Genomic DNA, 20903 nt, shown 5'->3' with positions numbered 1-20903 from the left:
ATTTTTCATGTGTACTACAGGGACTTCATCTCCTTCTACAGTCCGTAGAATTTCTGATTGGGCAGGCCCGGCTCGATTGGTTGATCCCCTAGTGTTGACCAACCAAGTGGCTTTTGCTAAATGTGAATCCCAGTTTTTAAAGGTTCCACCACCAAGTGCCTTTAGTGTAGTTTTTAACAAACCATTGTACCTTTCAATTTTCCCAGAGGCTGGTGCATGATATGGAATATGATATACCCACTCAATACCATGTTCTTTGGCCCAATTGTCTATAGTACTGTTTTTGAAATGAGTACCATTGTCTGATTCAATTCTTTCTGGCGTACCGTGCCGCCAAAGGACTTGCTTTTCAAGGCCCAAGATAGTATTTCGGGCTGTAGCATGAGGTACGGCATATGTTTCCAACCATCCAGTGGTTGCTTCCACCATTGTAAGTACATAACGCTTACCTTGACGTGTTTGTGGAAGTGTCATATAATCAATCTGCCAAGCTTCTCCATACTTATACTTTAACCATCGCCCCCCATACCATACAGGTTTTAACCGTTTTGCTTGTTTGATTTCAGCGCAAGTTTCACATTCATGAATAACCTGTGAAATAGTGTCCATAGTTAAATCCACCCCTTGATCACGAGCCCATTTGTATGTTGCATCTCTACCTTGATGCCCTGAAGCATCATGGGCCCACCGAGCTAGGAAAAGTTCACCTTTATGTTGCCAGTCCAAGTCCATCTCAGCTACTTTAATCTTAGCAGCTTGATCTGCTTGTTGGTTGTTTAGATGTTCCTCGGTGGCTCGACTTTTAGGTACATGAGCATCTACATGCCGAACTTTCACAGGCAGGCTCTCTAGCCGAGCAGCAATGTCTTGCCACAGTGTGGCAGCCCAAATGGGTTTACCTCTGCGCTGCCAGTTGCTTTTCTTCCATTGCTGTAGCCACCCCCACAAGGCATTTGCTACCATCCATGAGTCAGTATAGAGATAAAGTATTGGCCACTTCTCTCGTTCAGCAATGTCCAAAGCCAGCTGGATGGCTTTCACTTCTGCAAACTGACTGGATTCACCTTGTCCTTCAGTGGCTTCTGTAACTTGTCGTGTGGGACTCCACACAGCAGCTTTCCACCTTCGATGTTTTCCTACAAGACGACAGGATCCATCTGTGAACAGTGCATACTGCTTATCAGTCTCTGAAAGCATATTATATGGTGGTGCTTCTTCAGCACGTTTTACTTCATCCTCATCTGGAGACATCCCAAAGTCTTTGCTTTCTGACCAGTCTGTAATAACTTCTAATATCCCTGGACGGTTGGGACTTCCAATTCGAGCTCGTTGTGTGATCAGTGCAATCCATTTACTCCACGTAACTTCGGTTGCATGATGTGGAGAGGGAACCGTCCCTTTGAACATCCAGCTCAGCACCGGCAGTCGAGGTGCCAGGAGGAGCTGTGCTTCAGTGCCGATCACTTCTGAAGCAGCTCAAACTCCTTCAGATGCTGCTAGTATCTCCTTTTCAGTTGGAGTATAGTTGGCCTCAGATCCTTTGTATCCTCGACTCCAAAAACCTAAGGGTCAACCTCGGGTTTCTCCTGGTGCTTTCTGCCAGAGGCTCCAGGTAAGTCCATTATCTCCGGCTGCAGTGTAGAGCACATTTTTAACATCTACTCCAGTTCGGACTGGTCCAAGGGCCACCGCATGAGTTATCTCACGCTTAATTTGTTCAAAGTCTTGTCGTTGTTCAGGGCCCCACTCAAATTGGTTCTTCTTACGAGTCACTCGATAGAGAGGGCTCACAATGTGGCTGTAGTCAGGAATATGCATTCTCCAAAAACCTACAATGCCCAAGAAACTCTGTGTCTCCTTTTTATTAGTAGGTGGAGACATTGCTGCAATTTTGTTGATCACATCCATTGGGATCTGACGACGGCCATCTTGCCATTTTATTCCTAAAAACTGGATCTCTCGTGCAGGTCCCTTGACCTTGCTCCGTTTTATGGCAAAACCAGCATCCAAAAGAATATGAATTATTCTCTCACCTTTCTCGAAGACTTCTTTCGCTGTGTCGCCCCCTACGATGATGTCATCAATATATTGCAAGTGTTCTGGAGCTTCACCTTGCTCCAGCGTGGTCTGGATCAGTCCATGGTAGATGATAGGACTGTGTTTCCACCCCTGGGGCAAGCGATTCCATGTATACTGGATGCCCCTCCAGGTGAAAGCAAACTGCGGCCTGCACTCTGCTGCTACAGGAATAGAGAAAAATGCATTAGCAATGTCAATTGTAGCATACCACTTGGCTGCCTTTGACTCCAGTTCAAATTACAGTTCTAGCATGTCAGGCACAGCAGCACTCAGTGGTGGTGTAACTTCATTCAGGCCACGATAGTCTACAGTTAGTCTCCACTCGTCACTAGACTTACGCACTGGCCAGATTGGGCTGTTAAATGTGAGCGAGTCTTACTGATCACACCCTGGCTTTCCAATTGACGGATCAGCTTCTGGATAGGAATCAAAGAGTCTCGATTGGTGCGATATTGCCGGCGATGCACCGTCGTGGTAGAAATTGGCACCTGCTGATCGTCAACCATCAGCAGTCCTACAACAGAAGGGTCATCTGAAAGACCAGGCAAATCAGACAGCTGTTCAATTTTCTCAGTGTCCACAGCTGCTATACCAAATGCCCACCTATACCCTTTTGGGTCCTTAAAATACCCTCTCCTGAGGTAGTCTATACCAAGGATACACGGAGCATCTGGACCAGTCACAATGGGATGCTTTTGCCAGTTTTTTCCAGTTAGGCTCATTTCAGCCTCTACAACAGTCAGCTCCTGGGATCCCCCAGTCACTCCAACAATATTGATGGATTGCGTTCCTTTATAATTAGAAGGAATTATTGTGCACTGAGCACCAGTGTCCACTAAAGCTTTGTACTCCTGGGGTTGTGTTGTACCAGGCCATAGTATTTGTACAGTCCAATAAACGCTGTTATCCCTTTCCTCCACCTGGTTGGAGGCAGGGCACCTCTAATTCCTGTTTTGCACAGTCTCTGGGTGTGAATTAGAGGTTCCTTCAAGAGCATCAGAATCTCTTCTGCTCCTTTTGTAAACTGGAGCAGCCACCTTCCTAGGAGTTTTTCCTTTTATCTCATGTACTCGTTCTTGAAGTTCTGAGGTAGACCTTCCATGCCACTTATTCATGTTTTCTCCCTGTTCATGTAGGAAGAACCACAGTGAACCTCTTTTTGTGGGCTGTCTCTGCCCTCTCTCTTGAGATTGGAAACGCCTTCTCCTAACAGTTGAAACATAGGTTTGTGCAGGTCGTGAATGGTATGTGTCTTCTCTGAGCTCTTTGATTTCTTGCAACAGCTTTTCAAACCGGTCATCAGATTTTTCACACAGTTTCTCCACAGCAGAGACACAAGCCCGTAGATAACCAGCAAGGCTGTCCTCAAAGCACCGGAGCTGCTCAATCACTTCATTAATTTCTTGTGCACCTCTAGCTGACCAGACCATTCCTGCCAATGACTTAGCATATGCAGGTGGTGCACTTTGTACAAATCTGCGCCACATAGATTTTGTATAATTGATTCTATCTGGGTCTGTCCCCTCTTGGCTGTTTGGTCCTAGATAGATGATCTCTCGCGCAGCTAATTCTCTCAGGAACTGGATACCTCTCTCCATAGTATTCCATTTCCCTAACTTGGATATACAATCTTCCTTGTAGGGAAATCTGACTTTCATAGCTGCCAGGAGTCAGGTCCAGAGAGTAGCGGCATTAGACTCTCTTGAAATTGCCCTATCAATGGTGGAATCTTTTGACAGAGATCCCAGCTGCCTGGCTTCACCACCTTCTAATTCAATTGTTTCTGCCGCATTGTCCCAGCATCGCAGCAGCCAGGTTAAAATATTCTCGCCTTCACGACGACTAAAGTCTTTTTGCAGATCTCTCAGCTCACCTGGAGAAAAGGACCGAGTGGTGGTCACTTCATCTCCACCCTGTCCTGATGATGCCTCTTGGGTTGATGTTGGCCCTGTGCCATCACCTGCTGCACGGGTAGTCTTTCTAGTGACTTTCTTACAACCGGCAACTGATGCTGATATGGGTTCACCATCATTTGATTCATTTCCAGAGTCTGAATGACTGTCACAGTGATTGCTGTGGTTACAGCAGCAACAGTGAGCAGTGTGTGAAGAAGGGGGGGCTGCCTTGTTAGCCTTTGAGGCTGGAGAGGTAATGTTATCTGCAGCAACCTTGGCAGAGGAGCTCTGCGGAGGAGCTGTAACTTCAGCCTGTGAAGCCGCGGTTGGGGGGGCAGTGGCTGCAGCAGCAGCTTTGGCTGTTTTGCCTTTTCTCGAGCGGCTAGGAGTGCTTTTTGCTAAAGCTTCCGAAGACGCACTGCAAATCTCAGGACTAAAAAGAGACGCAAACCTCCTATTGAACCTCATTTCTCTTAACAGTAACACAAACTGACACACATTCAGCAAAACAGATAACACCATCACAGTTCTATCAAAGCTCCAAGGATATTCGAAGTTCTCTAAAACATTTGCAAACTGTCCTAGCGAAAACACAAAAGTATTGTTAGTCAGTCTTTCTAAAGATTCGCTTGACCAATTAGTAAATACAGAGCCATTCTGCTCTTTAATCTCTCCTGGAGGTTTTTCGAGGTAAAGCAGAATCGAGTAGAAATTCATTAGCGGCTGCAATATAATGAAATAAACCAGTGCCATACCACACAGTATCATCATGACCGCTGTCCAGTTTCTTGTTGTTATATAATGAATACTTCGATTTAGAAAGAAACACCAACACAGATATGGGATCAGCGAGCACAATGTAGAAAATAACTGATACAACTTTTGCCATAACATCTTTAAATCAATGTAATTCACTTTGCCTTAATACCACTAAAACATATCCGAAGCAGACGCGCGAGTATCACAACTCTATGAGTTGGCACCGTGCCAAGAAAATTGAAAGGTACGTCAGAGCAGTAGAAAAGCCAAAAATCTCCAAATTTACCCCGTTCTCTTGCCCCACGTTGGACGCCAATTATCTGTCGAGGGTTAAGATTGCGTGCGGGGTGACAATCAAACCCTGGCAGATGTATTGTTAACCTCCTCTCCCCCCCACTTCCCCCTTTTGCCCCTCCCTCTCCCCCCTTCCCACTCAGGACAGGCGATCGGGAGGGAAAGAAGGACAGAGAGAAGAGAGTTGGAAAAGTTAAAGATGTTTTACTAATGCTACTAATAAGAACAGAGAAAATAATACAAAATATACAAAACCAATCCTCTAAGTCTCAGCAACTGCAGAGCCAGCACCCAAAGTCCTGGATTGGACACTGCAGCCAACCGGAGCTGGATTCAGTCTGTCACTAGGCCTCAGTTCTCAGGGACGACCAGCAAGGTCCTCTCCTAATGTCAGCCACGAGGAAAAAAGGGTCGAAATCCTCGTGATCTCCCACTTTATATGAAGTATTCACGTGAATGGAATGTTATACACCATTGGTCAGTCTCTCAGTCATCAGTTTTCTCGTTGCCCCTCTCGCGAGATGTCCATCCGTGCTTATCAATAAGTTTGCATTCCATTGCTAGGTTTAACCAAAACATGTGTTGCGTTCTCCAGGAAAATGCAGCTAATATGAAGGCTTTAGCTGACAGGCAAAAATTCACTAAAAGAGAAACTTGTTTTTAACAAAACCAGGACAGAGCATTAGTGACTCAAAACTTAAACTTGAACTTTGGGACGATATAGGGCAGAAATTATGGGATAAAGTCAGCAATGGAGATAAAGAAGCTAAATCATTAGCAACTGCATGGAAGCTTATAATTACCATCTTAAAAGATCTTAAGGCTGAACGGTCTGCTGCTGCCGGAATTTTTGCAGCGTTGCAGCCTGATAAGTATCCTGAAAATTGCTATGAATCTTACCTAGTTCATGTTTTCAATGTCCTCCCTACTCCATCCCCTGCTGTGCCTTCGGCACCCCCGATGGTTCAGCAGTCTGGGGCGGGGGGAGGAAAGATGCCGAGCAGGTGGCCTCCTGTACCATTGCCCAACACTGATGAGAACAGCAAGTCCAGAGGATTGGAGTCTTGATCAAAGAACCTGTGAAAGCTGAGAATGTTAAAGTTGTAAACCTGTGTACTATCAGTTCTTTTTACCAATTTGTATCTGCCTCTACCACCTTTTAACCCTCCAACTTCCACGAGAGAGCAGAAGGAGTCACTGGTTGTTGTTTGCAGTTCTTTCTTTGTGACATTGTTTATGTGGATACACTGTGGGCCTTCTCCCCGCTTTTCCCACTCGTGCTGCAAGCAGCCCTGTGCTTCCCCTCCCTCCCTCCCTCTTCTCATGGTTTTTACTTACGAGATGGTGTCAGTAATGATTGTTTTCAGTCGTGTTTTTAAGAAATCGGTATTGGGAGGTGTTCTATAACCTAGGACAGCACTTGGAAATATGAGAAAGGAAAATCTTGTGAAATATTATGATCAATGGTGGCTGCTGTGTAAGTTAGATGAATGGGAAAAGTGGTTGGAGGATAGAACCTTGAAGTATAATACTTTGTTGCAATTAATGTTGTTTTTAAGGCGAGAAGACAGGCCAGCCAGGCGTGGTGGCGGAGTCACTCTTTACGTGAGAGAGCAACTACAATGTATTGAGTATTGTCCAGGCTCGGATGAGGAACGAGTTGAGAGTCTATGGGTGAAAATTAAGGGGCAGGCTGGCAAGGGTGATACTATTGTGGGTGTCTATTATAGGCCACCAGATCAGGGTGAGGAAGTTGATGAGGCCTTCTACAGACAGCTGAGAGCAGCCTCAAAATCACAGGCCATGGTTGTGGTGGGGGATTTTAACTTCCCTGATGTTTGTTGGAAGGACTACTCAGCCAGCCATCCACAGTCTAGGAGGTTCCTCCAGTGCCTTGATAACTTTCTGATGCAAAGGGTGGAGGAGCCGACTGGAAGAGGTGCACTGCTGGACCTCATCCTCACTAACAAGAAGGGTCTGGTTGAAGCGGTAAAGGTTGAGGGCTGCCTTGGTTGCAGCAACCATGAGATGACGGAGTTCAGGATCTTGTGTGGCAGGAACAGGATAGCAAGCAGAATTGCAACCCTGGATTTCAGCAAGGCAAACTTAGGCCTTTTCAGGCAATTGCTGAGGGAAATCCCATCGGTAAGGCTGCTTGAAGGTAAGGGGGCCAGAGATAGTTGGTTAGTGTTCAGGGACTGTTTCTACCGGGCACAAGATCAGAGCATCCTGACACGTAGGAAGTCAAGGAAGAGAACCAGGAGACCTGCGTGGTTAAAGAGGGAACTGCTGGGTATGCTCAAGTGGCAGAGGAGAGTTTACAGATCATGGAAGGAGGGGCTGGCCACTTGGGGAAAATATGAGGCTGTTGTCAGGGGATGTAGGGAGGCAACTAGGAAAGCTAAGGCCTCCTTGGAAGTAAACCTGGCGAGAGGGGTCAAGGACAACAGGAAGAGCTTTTTCCAATACATGGCAGATAAAACTAACACCAGAGGCAATGTAGGCCCACTGATGAACGGGGTGGGTGCCCTGGTGACAGAAGATACAGAGAAGGCAGAGGTACTGAATGCCTTCTTTGTCTCTGTCTACTCTGCTGGAGGCTGTCCTGAGGAGCCCCGTACCCCTGAGGCCCCAGAGGAAGGCAGGACAATGGAGGAGTTTTCCTCGGTTGATGAGGACTGGGTTAGGGACCAATTAGGCAATCTGGACATTCATAAATCCATGGGTCCAGATGGGATGCACCCGCAGGTACTGAGGGAGCTGGATGAGGTCATTGCTGGACCTCGCTCCATCATCTTTGCCAAGTCCTGGGAAATGGGAGAGGTGCCTGAGGACTGGAAGAAAGCAAATGTCACTCCAGTCTTCAAAAAGGGCAAGAAGGAGGACCCAGTTAACTATAGACCAGTCAGCCTCACCTCCGTTCCTGGGAAACTGATGGAATGACTTAGCCTTGGTGCCATCTCAAGGCATATCAGGGATAAGAGGGTCATTAGGGGCAGTCAACATGGCTTCACCAAGGGGAAGTCGTGCTTGACCAACCTCATTGACTTTTATGAGGACATAACAAGATGGGTGGATGATGGCAGAGTGGTGGATGTGGTCTACCTTGACTTCAGTAAGGCATTTGACACAGTCTCCCACAGCAGTGCGGTCTGGATGAATGGGTAATGAGGTGGACTGCGAACAGGCTGAAGGGAAGAAACCAGAGAGTCATGGTCAATGGGGCGGAGTCTAGTTGGAGGCCAGTATCTAGTGGAGTGCCTCAGGGCTCAGTACTGGGGCCTATATTATTCAATATATTCATCAATGATTTGGACGAGGGAATAGAGTGTACTGTCAGCAAGTTTGCTGATGACACCAAGCTGGGAGGAGCGGTTGACACACCAGAAGGCTGTGCTGCCATCCAGCATGACCTGGACGGGCTGGAGAGTTGGGTGGGGAAAAATTTAATGAAATATAACAAGGGCAAGTGTAGAGTCTTGCATCTTAGTAGGAACAACCCGAGGTTCCAGTATAAGTTGGGGAATGATCTATTAGAGAGCAGCGTAGGGGAAAGGGACCTGGAGTTCCTGGTGGACAGCAGGATGACCATGAGCCAGCACTGTGCCCTTGTGGCCAAGAAGGCCAATGGCATCCTGGGGTGTATTAGAAAGGGGGTAGTTAGTAGGTCAAGAGAGGTTCTCCTTCCCCTCTACTCTGCCCTGGTGAGACCACATATGGAATATTGTGTCCAGTTCTGGGCCCCTCAGTTCCAGAAGGACAGGGAACTGCTGGAGAGAATCCAGCGTAGGGCAACAAATTTGATGATTAAGGGAGTGGAGCATCTCCCTTACAAGGAAAGGCTGAGGGAGCTTGGTCTCTGTAGCTTGGAGAAGAGGAGACTGAGGGGTGTCCATATTAATGTTTACAAATATGTAAAGGGTGAGTGTCATGAGGATGGAGCCAGGCTCTTCTAGGTGACAACCAACGGTAGGACAAGGGGTAATGGGTTAAAACTGGAACACAAGATGTTCCACTTAAATTTGGGAAGAAACTTCTTCTCAGTGAGGGTGACAGAACACTGGAACAGGCTGCCCGGGGAGGTTGTGGAGTCTCCTACTCTGGAGGCATTCAAAACCTCCGTGGACGCCTTCCTGTGTAACCTCATCTAGGTGTTCCTGCTCCAGCAGGGGGATTGGACTAGATGATCTTTTGAGGTCCCTTCCAATCCCTAACATTCTGTGATTCTGTGAAGAGCAGGACAAAATAAATCTCTACAAGAGATGATTAAATCATTTCAGACAGTTTTACAGGTGGAACGGTTTGAACTTCAACAAGCTGAGAATTAACTGATAACACACAGGTCATAGAAAACTTGCTGAACTCTGCAAGATGCTTTCCTCATTAACCTGTTTTCTTTGTAGGTATCTGTTTAAGCATATTACAGTTTAATAGGTCTTTGTCTGTTATGTGGTACAGTAAGTTCATAGACTGTTAAATAACGAGAATCCATGGACTCAAAATGTGCGTTTTGTGATAATACAGAAGATCATGAGTAATTTAGTTATTTACTGCGTGAATGTGATGGTAAAATTTTGTGTGTGGTAGCTGTTACTTTTCTTTCTAGCATGCTAGCTCTATTCCAATATCCAGACTTGCGCAACTCTGTGATAGGCTGTGTCTCATCTCAATGTGCTGGATTTGGCTCTTCAGTATGCACATCAAGTAAAGAATCCTGCTTTTGGGATAGCAGTTGTAGCACACCAGATGAGACACTAATAAAAGCCTTGCCTAGTCCAGCTTGCTGTGGCGGCGTGGGGGCAGGTGCCCATTGGGCTCCAGCGCCCGCTGACCTGTTTTGTCAGGGAGACCCAGCGGTGCCTCTGCCTGGCTGAGCAGTAAGCGGCCCAAAGATGCAATGCAAAAATTGAGATATTGTCTTGAATAAGTGTAACTGTGATCCATCTGCATATTTGAACTTGATATTTGGTTTTCATATCTGAGTTCAGCATTTTAATTTGCATATTTCTATTTGGTACCAAAAGAATTTTGTTTGGGGAGATGATTACAAAATGGGAAAAGTTTCCACTGCTAAAATACCACCTTGCTCCCCCTTAGGATGCATCCTTACACATTAGAGTAATTGCTTATATTGTTACCTAGTAATTTTGAGACCAGAAAAGAATTTAAATTGTTAAACTCTGATTTGCATTGAAAGCAAAAAAACAAACAAAACAAACAAACAAAGAAGAAACCACAAACCAAACCAAAAGAAAACTCCTAAATGCTATGATGGATGTGAACTTGGTATTGTATGAGGTTGTATTTAAAAGTTGCTAGAATATGAACTGATTTAGGTCTAGGAAAATGGAATAATGGATTGATGTTTAAGATACTGTTTTTTGACATCTGTAAATTGTAAAAGGTAAATGGGGCTGAGGAATGTAACAACTGTTGAGCTAATTGGAGTTGCGTATAGAGGGTTTTATGTTTGGAATGAAATGGGAAAACAAAAAAGCAAATTATCCCAGGCCTGTGCTTGAACATAAATTTCAGGCCTTTGTCAAGCTACAAGATAAACCCAGCTCATTGTAACTGAGGAGTTTGCCAGAGCCTCCCAATTCATACCAGTGATTACGCCACCTGCATGGCCTTGGATATATCTAAACTGCAGCAAGAAGTTTTTTTAAAAAAAAAAAAATATATATATATATAAGGAAAAAGATAAGGAAAAAGCTGGTTGCCCACTGCTAAGCAGAGAAAGGGGGGCTTTATTCCCTCCTCGTCCTTCTTTTTTTTTTTCTTGGAGTGTTGTCATCCATCCTTGTTGTGGCACTGTGTTGCTTCTCAGCTTTGAATCAGGAGTTGTTGGTGCTGTTTCTTTTTGCTTCAGTCTTGTTTCTTAGGTTCTGGCACATCTGGGGAGAGAGCTCATCATTTTACCTCCTTGCTGAAGTCAGTCTTTTCACACTGGTCAGCTTTGGGGGGTCAGAGTGCTCAGTCTTGCTCTGGGTCAGACTGGTACTAATTTGGGTGTGGAATGGAGCCAGGCTGGTTTTATGTGGAGTTTGAACTGATTTGTTTTCATGCTGGGCTGGAGGTCTTGCCATCTCAGATGGGGGTGAGCGGGAGGTTTTATTCCCCCCCACCCCCTCCCCCCCAGCAATGTTACTGCTAGAGAACTGTAATACTGCATGAAGGCATCTGAGGATTAAATTTAAAGGCATCACCAGTGGATCCATAGTTCTAATGAAGCTGGGAAATTAAAGCAAAAATGTTTTTTAATAGACTTATTCTGTGGTAACTACTTGTAAGAGACTTCTCAGTATATTCACCGTGCTAGTTTTTGAGGTCATGGGAGAGAATGAAAGAAAGGCCTTTTTTTGAGACCAATGGAATGCCAAATTTGGAACAAAGTTTTACCATATGAATTCTTGTATTTGCCAGAAAGCCCTATACGTCTCTTGGGTCAGGATTCATTAAGTAAATTGTAAGCTCAAATAACGTTTTCTGAGAATTCCGTTTAGTTGCATGTCCTACAAGAAGCTGCTTGGATGGTGCAGATCTGCTTGCTTCAAGTGAGAAATCTCCAAGGAAATTTTGAATGCTGTATTTCCACTAGTATCTCAACAGATTCTGACAGAACCCAACAGGGCCTGACAGAACTCGACAGAGCCCACCAGGAACTGACAGAGCATGAACGGGCCTGCCAGAAACCAACACTCTGTCAGTCTCCTTTGATCCCTGTCGGGGAGCCTGACAAAACCTGACAGGGATTGACAGAGCCCTGCAGAGCCAGACAGAGCCTCACAAAGCCCAACAGAGCCTGACAGATCGTGACAGAGACAGACAGAGTCTGAAAGGGGCTTACAGAGGCCCACAGGTCCTGACACAAGCCATCAAAGCCCGACAGAAACCAACAAAGACCGACAGTGATCCAAAAGGCCAACAAAGCCCAACACTGCCCAACAACACTTGATAGGGCCTGACAGAGCCCAACAAAACCTGACAGAGCGTGAGTAGGCCCTACAGAGTCCGACAGAAGCTGACTAAGCCCGGTAGAGCTGATCACAGCCCAAAATAATAGCCTAAAAGACCTGGGCAGAGGTTGACAAGGCCCGACAGAGCCCGACAGGGCATGGCACACATTAACAGTGCCCTACATGCCCTACAAAGCTTGAGAAAACCCAGCAGATCCTGACAGGTCCTGACAGAGTCCGACAGGACCTGACAGATTCTGAGAGAACCTAACAGAGGCCGCAAGAGTCTGATAGAGCCCAACAAAACCCGACAGAGCCTGAAAGGGACTGACAGATCCTGACAGAACCCGAGAGAGTTTGCCAGAGACCGACAGAGCCTGTAAGAGCCTGATAGAGCTCAAATAAACCCGACAGAGCCCAACAGAACTCGACAAAGCTAGACAGAGCCCGCCAGGGCACGACAGAGCATGACAGAGTCTGACAGATATTGACAAATCTTGACAGAGCCCAAAAGAACCTGACACAATCTGAGAAAGCCTGACACAGTCCTAAAAGGGCCCAACAAAGCCCGACAGAGACCAAGAGGGTCTGACAGATCCCAGCAGAACTCGACAGGGTTGGACAAATCCCCACAGCTCCTTACAGTACACTACAGAGTTCAGTAGGGCCTGACAGAGTCCGACAAAGTGCAACAGAGACTGAAAGAGCTCAACAAAGCTTGCCAGAGCACGACAGGGCTTGACACAGCTTGAGAGAGCCTTACAGATCACGACAGAACCTGACAGAGCCCAACAGGGCCCAAAAAGCTTGAAAGAACCCAACAGCGCCCAATGGAACCTGAAAGACCTCGACAATACCCAACAGAGTCCGACAAACCTTGACAGAGCCTGACAAAGCCTGAATAATTGCAAGAAAGCCTGACAAAGCCTGACAAGGCCTGACAGAGCATGACAAGGCTTTATAGAGCCTGAGAAAGCCTGGTAGGGCAGAAAGAGATCAAAGGAGCTTGGCAGAGACTGACAGCACCTGACAGAGCCCGAGACTAGACCGACAAATCTAAACAAAGTCACAGAGAGACCGACAGGGCTTGAAAGAGTCTGACAAAATCTCACAGGGATTGACAGAGCCCTACAGAGCCTGACAGAGCCTGAAAGAGCTTTACGGAGCCTGAAAAAAGCATGGTCCGGCAGAAATAGCCTAAAAAAGCTTGACAGAGCCTGACAGAGATCGACAGATCTCGGCAAAGCAACACAGATACTGACAGAACCTGAAAGAGCCTGAAAAAAACCTGACAGGGATTGACAGAGGCCTACAGAGTCTGACAGATTGCGATAGAGCCCTACAAATCTTGACATCACCTGACAGAGACTGATCGTGCCTGAGAAAGCCCGGCAGAGTCTGACAGAACCTGATCGAGCCCAGCAGAGCCTGACAGAACCTGATAGAGCCCGGCAAAACCTGACAGAGCCCAACATAGCTCGGTAAAGCTTGACAGAGCCCACGAGGCCTTGAGAGAGCACTACAGGGCCTGCCAGAGCCCAACACAGCTCAACAGGTTTTGACAAATCTTGACAGTGCCTCATAGCGAACGATATAGCCCGGTAGGACCTGACAGAGGCTGAAAAAGTGCCAGAGAAGGCCTGACAGAGCATGACGAGGCTTTTACAAAGCCTGAAAAAGCCTGGTAGGGCAGAAAGAGCCCAAAGGAGCTTGACAGAGCCTGACAAATTTTGAGCGGCGGAGGAATACGCAGGTCGACTCAATATGAGTGATAAAGCATAGTTCGATTTATTAGCCCGAATAGCATATACTTATACAGTTCATGATAATTATGCATACCTGTCACCTACTAATTGGCTTAAGTTCTAACAGTACATTTGCATGGTCCTCCTACTTGCAGCTGCTAGCTATGCTTATTCTACATTGTAGTGCTGTTGAAAGCTGTTTGTGAAACTCTGCCAAGGTCTCAGTGACCTTGCTGATTTTACTGAAACAGTCAGCGGTTCCCACCGCGGCCTAACCTTACTAATTGTGCTAAAGTCTTCAGAATGGGCTCTGCTCGTACAACCGGTCCGCAGATCCATGTCCCCCATTTCCAAGCCATTCTCCAACAACAAATCATGACACAGATTGACAGTGCCCTATATGCCCCCAAAAAGCCTGATACAGCCTGATATGGCCCAACAGATCATGACAGAGCCTGAAAGAGCCTGACAGACCATGCCAAGGCCCAACAAAGCCTGAGAGAGCCTGATAGAACCTGACAGACGACAACAGAACCCAACAGAACCTGACAGGGTCTGACAGATCACGCAAAGGCACAACAAAGTCTGTCTCTGGGCTGCTAGGGCCCTGCTAGGGCTCTGTCAGGTTCTGTCGAGATATGTAAGGCTCTGTCAAGCTGTGTCAGGCCCTGTCGTGCTATGCATTGCTTTGTTGAGATCCTTCAGGCTCTGTCGCATTTTATCAGCCTCTGTCAGGCTCTACTGAGTCGCGGAAATGACCTTACAACCCTTCAGATAGTTAAGAAGGTATGTATTTACATATTCATTTACGGCGCCGGACACACTGTAAATCATTTCACCTGATACATGCATAAAATTACAGTAGCTGTGAGCTTGGTTAAATGCAGTAAAGTGTTACATATTCGTGAAAGTTTTAGGAACGCCTATGCATTTTCATAACCTGTCCCCGAGAAGGCGAGGAGACCATTTCCATAGTCTACACCTTCTGTTATCTAGTTCACCCAAGGATGCAACAAGGATGCACCCAAGGATTTTTATCTTTGCAAGGTGTCAGCAAACTCCTGTTTCTCATACAATAAATTACACAAAGCTAAGCAAGGCTAAGCAATAGGGATCTGGGTTAAAGGGTTAGCTTTCTAAGTGTTAGCTCTCTAACTGTCTTTAAGTGTTAGTTCTTTAAGTATTAATTAGTTAATTGTTAATTCCCAGTATCATTCCCCCCTTTTCTAAGAGGTTAGTAAATTCTTTTACTAATGTGATGATCCTTTATCTATGTTTTCTCTGGCCACAGGTAACAATGCTACTTCTACCTGAGAAAACCCATCTCTATTCTCAAACAGACTGTTAATGTTAATGCAAAAGTCAGGCTCCCGGTGTTTGTCTACTGCGCTGCTAAGCTCTTTTGGGGCAGCTGGCGACCATATGGCTGGTGCTCCGGCAGCAACGGCATCTTCTGGGTTGCAACGGGAACTTGCACTCTTTGGTGTAGTGACCCCGCTCACTGCGCTTGTAGCATTTGTCTTTTCTTCTGGCTTTCATTTTGCGAAGGTACTACATGCCATCCGGGCCGGTCACCCAGAAGGACCAAAAGGACCAAAGGGACCAAAAGGTCACTCAGAAGGTCCAGAAGGACCAAAACATGTCAAGGTAGACACAACCAAATTTCTTTGATAGAATTTCAGAAAGGTTTTGGTTAATTACTACAAACTTAAACTCTGTTTTGCAGAACTGGGCAATGTAATATACATACTCTGGTTGGTTTGCTTCCAGAGCACCAATTTAAAGGGTCCCCCACGGTTTTATTCAGATCTTGCCCATGCCAATTTTCATCCCACCCGTGTGCTAAGGCTATGATCATAAGAAATACAATTTTCCAGGTTGCACCTGGATTACCCTTCATGGTGCTTTGCAGGCTTTCCTCACTATAGAATTATGGATCCGGGTGTTCTGTTCTTTAATCTTGATAGCAGTAAAAGATGTCAAGAGGACTTGAAATGGACCTTCCTATTGTTGTTCCAAAGTCCTTTTCCGCAAGAGACTTCACATACACATAATCTCCCAGTTGGATGTTATAAACTGGCACATCCAAACCTCTACTCTGAGTTCCAAACATGTTTCCCAATTTTGTTAAGTTGTTTATCCAACGCTACCATATAAGAAGTCATAATTTCGTCCCCTACTTGTGCAGAGGTCCAGATTCCATCACTTCATGGCTAGTAGTTATAGCATAACCAGCATGCCTTTCACTGTTCAGGATATTGCTGCTTTCATCCATAAAGCAGTTCTCAGTGTTCTCCATAGGACTGTCCTTTAGATCTGCTCAGCTGGAGTTTGTTGCTTCCATGGTTTCCAGGCAATTATGATGAACTGGTTTTCCAATGTGACCACCGACGAAAGAAGCTGGATTGACAATGTTAGTGACGATGATTTAGCCTGATATTTGAGAAATCTTTGTGGGGAAAGCCAATGTCCCCCCCCTAGTTCAGTAACAAATCTCCATCTAATAGAAACCCATCCACAGGTGAGCTAATTGGAATTATATATGAAGTGTATTGTGACTGGAATTAAATGGAAAACCAAAAAAAGCAAAATATCCCAGGTCTGTGTTGTAATATAAATCTCACGTCTCTGCCAAGCTGCAGGATAAACTCAACCTCCCCTGTCTGCGTGACCTTGCCTGTGTCTAAACTGCAGCAAGGAGAGAAAGTAAAAAAAAAAAAAAAATAAAAATAGGAAAACCGCTGCTTGAAGTGGTGAAATTGGGGGGGCAGGCCGTATGCCTCTCAGGGTAGCGTCTAGCACCCAAAATGGTGTAAGCTCCCCTAGAGAATTTATAAAAACTGAGAGCAACAGAAAGCAGAAATTTGGAATGTTGTTAGATGAACCTTGGAGAGTATTCAGGGAAAAGGAAGATTGTCAAAAGGATAAGAAAGTATGGAACTAAAGAGGTTGGAAGGCTTTGAAAACCTTTAGAGAGAGATCAATGTATACTGAGAAAAGGAATGTTGGGGAAGGTACAGAAGAAGTAGGCAGAGAGAGAAACGGACAGTAGCAAGTTTTGAAAAAGACTGATGGGAACCTGGAATGAACAGAAACTAGTGGAATTTTTGGTGGACTGCCAATAAGAAACAATTACATAGTAGGTAAAGGGAGTCACTGGCCAAAGTGAAAGGGCATATTTTTGTGAACCTTTGAAATACAAATTGGGTAACCAAGTAGACATTTATAGATTTTTATGTATGCCAAGTTCCCTGAAACCTATTTTGGGGAGAAATCTGTTGGAACAAATGGATGCAGTAATCAGATTCAAAAAAGGAGAAATTACTCTGGAGGTAAATGATCAGCAATATATGAAAATAATGGACTTGCTTTTAGCAACTGTTCCCACAGAAGGCAAGATTAATGAAGAAGTTGTGAACCAAATGTATCCCTGGATATGGGCTACTGATGTACCTGGAAGGGCCAAAAATGCTCCACCCGTCGAGGTAAAAATCAAGGAAGGAGAACACCCGGTAAGGATAAAACAATGCCCTTAGAAAAGGGAGGACATGGAGGGAATTTGGCCCGTAATAGAGAAATTCATACAAATTGGGTTATAAACAGAATAACAAAGGACCTCTACCCAGTGGTAGAAAACCCATTCACATTTCTGAATGTATTAACTCTGATTTGGTTTACTGTTTTAGATGTAAAAGATGCCTTTTTGCCTCCCTCTCCATGAAGCCAGCCAGACAATATTTACGTAAAACCCAGCTCACATGGCCGGTGTTATCACAAGGATTTAAGAACAGCCCGAAAATATTTGGAAATCAGCTTGCTAAAGATCTTGAATCTTGGGAAGCCCCATGTGATGAAGGACAGATGCAACAATATGGAGATGACATTTTGATCGCTACCAGAACAAAGAAGACGTGCATAACCTGAACTGTAAGTCTACTGAACTGTTTGGGGCTCGAAGGATACCGGGTATCACAGAAGAAAGCCCAGATGATACAGTAACAGGTAACTTATTTGGCCTATGAAATTAGTGTAGGGCACAGGACCCTGGGATAGGCTTATGGACCCTTTTGGGGGGTGGCGCTGGTTGTAGATTTATAATTACAGATTGCTTGTCAAGCCATTGTATGTACTAGAAGCCACAGATCAGGAACACCTGCAATGGAATAAAGGAGCTACATGAGCCTTTGAAGAACTTGGTAAGGCTTTGATGACAGCACCTGCTTTAGGACTCCCAGATGTGAGTAAAACATGTTTTCTATTCTCTCACGAGAAGCAGGGAATAGCCTTGGGTATACTGGCACAGGATCTTGACCCGTACCAACGAGCAGCGGCCTATTTCTCCAAACAGTTAGACACAACTGCAAAGGAGTGGCCTGGATGCCTAGAGGCAGTTACAGCAGTGCTACTGAACACACAGGACGCCCACAAAATGGGTCAGGAAATGACTGAGCTAGTATCTCACACGGTGTCTACAATTCTAGAAGCAAAAGGGGGACATTGGCTTTCCCCACAAAGATTTCTCAAATATCAGGCTAAATCATCGTCACTAACATTGTCAATCCAGCTTCTTTCGTCGGTGGTCACATTGGAAAACCAGTTCATCATAATTGCCTGGAAACCATGGAAGCAACAAACTCCAGCTGAGCAGATCTAAAGGACAGTCCTATGGAGAACACTGAGAACTGCTTTATGGATGAAAGCAGCAATATCCTGAACAGTGAAAGGCATGCTGGTTATGCTATAACTACTAGCCATGAAGTGATGGAATCTGGACCTCTGCACAAGTAGGGGACGAAATTATGACTTCTTATATGGTAGCGTTGGATAAACAACTTAACAAAATTGGGAAACATGTTTGGAACTCAGAGTAGAGGTTTGGATGTGCCAGTTTATAACATCCAACTGGGAGATTATGTGTATGTGAAGTCTCTTGCGGAAAAGGACTTTGGAACAACAATAGGAAGGTCCATTTCAAGTCCTCTTGACATCTTTTACTGCTATCAAGATTAAAGAACAGAACACCCGGATCCATAATTCTATAGTGAGGAAAGCCTGCAAAGCACCATGAAGGGTAATCCAGGTGCAACCTGGAAAATTGTATTTCTTATGATCATAGCCTTAGCACACGGGTGGGATGAAAATTGGCATGGGCAAGATCTGAATAAAACCGTGGGGGACCCTTTAAATTGGTGCTCTGGAAGCAAACCAACCAGAGTATGTATATTACATTGCCCAGTTCTGCAAAACAGAGTTTAAGTTTGTAGTAATTAACCAAAACCTTTCTGAAATTCTATCAAAGAAATTTGGTTGTGTCTACCTTGACATGTTTTGGTCCTTCTGGACCTTCTGAGTGACCTTTTGGTCCCTTTGGTCCTTTTGGTCCTTCTGGGTGACCGGCCCGGATGGCATGTAGTACCTTCGCAAAATGAAAGCCAGAAGAAAAGACAAATGCTACAAGCGCAGTGAGCGGGGTCACTACACCAAAGAGTGCAAGTTCCCGTTGCAACCCAGAAGATGCCGTTGCTGCCGGAGCACCAGCCATATGGTCGCCAGCTGCCCCAAAAGAGCTTAGCAGCGCAGTAGACAAACACCGGGAGCCTGACTTTTGCATTAACATTAACAGTCTGTTTGAGAATAGAGATGGGTTTTCTCAGGTAGAAGTAGCATTGTTACCTGTGGCCAGAGAAAACATAGATAAAGGATCATCACATTAGTAAAAGAATTTACTAACCTCTTAGAAAAGGGGGGAATGATACTGGGAATTAACAATTAACTAATTAATACTTAAAGAACTAACACTTAAAGACAGTTAGAGAGCTAACACTTAGAAAGCTAACCCTTTAACCCAGATCCCTATTGCTTAGCCTTGCTTAGCTTTGTGTAATTTATTGTATGAGAAACAGGAGTTTGCTGACACCTTGCAAAGATAAAAATCCTTGGGTGCATCCTTGTTGCATCCTTGGGTGAACTAGATAACAGAAGGTGTAGACTATGGAAATGGTCTCCTCGCCTTCTCGGGGACAGGTTATGAAAATGCATAGGCGTTCCTAAAACTTTCACGAATATGTAACACTTTACTGCATTTAACCAAGCTCACAGCTACTGTAATTTTATGCATGTATCAGGTGAAATGATTTACAGTGTGTCCGGCGCCGTAAATGAATATGTAAATACATACCTTCTTAACTATCTGAAGGGTTGTAAGGTCATTTCCGCGACTCAGTAGAGCCTGACAGAGGCTGATAAAATGCGACAGAGCCTGAAGGATCTCAACAAAGCAATGCATAGCACGACAGGGCCTGACACAGCTTGACAGAGCCTTACATATCTCGACAGAACCTGACAGAGCCCTAGCAGGGCCCTAGCAGCCCAGAGACAGACTTTGTTGTGCCTTTGCGTGATCTGTCAGACCCTGTCAGGTTCTGTTGGGTTCTGTTGTCGTCTGTCAGGTTCTATCAGGCTCTCTCAGGCTTTGTTGGGCCTTGGCATGGTCTGTCAGGCTCTTTCAGGCTCTGTCATGATCTGTTGGGCCATATCAGGCTGTATCAGGCTTTTTGGGGGCATATAGGGCACTGTCAATCTGTGTCATGATTTGTTGTTGGAGAATGGCTTGGAAATGGGGGACATGGATCTGCGGACCGGTTGTACGAGCAGAGCCCATTCTGAAGACTTTAGCACAATTAGTAAGGTTAGGCCGCGGTGGGAACCGCTGACTGTTTCAGTAAAATCAGCAAGGTCACTGAGACCTTGGCAGAGTTTCACAAACAGCTTTCAACAGCACTACAATGTAGAATAAGCATAGCTAGCAGCTGCAAGTAGGAGGACCATGCAAATGTACTGTTAGAACTTAAGCCAATTAGTAGGTGACAGGTATGCATAATTATCATGAACTGTATAAGTATATGCTATTCGGGCTAATAAATCGAACTATGCTTTATCACTCATATTGAGTCGACCTGCGTATTCCTCCGCCGCTCAAAATTTGTCAGGCTCTGTCAAGCTCCTTTGGGCTCTTTCTGCCCTACCAGGCTTTTTCAGGCTTTGTAAAAGCCTCGTCATGCTCTGTCAGGCCTTCTCTGGCACTTTTTCAGCCTCTGTCAGGTCCTACCGGGCTATATCGTTCGCTATGAGGCACTGTCAAGATTTGTCAAAACCTGTTGAGCTGTGTTGGG

The sequence above is a fragment of the Patagioenas fasciata genome, chromosome W (genome assembly GCF_037038585.1).
Source record: "Patagioenas fasciata isolate bPatFas1 chromosome W, bPatFas1.hap1, whole genome shotgun sequence".
NCBI lineage: Eukaryota > Metazoa > Chordata > Aves > Columbiformes > Columbidae > Patagioenas > Patagioenas fasciata.
Note: the sequence above shows the minus strand (reverse complement) of the source record.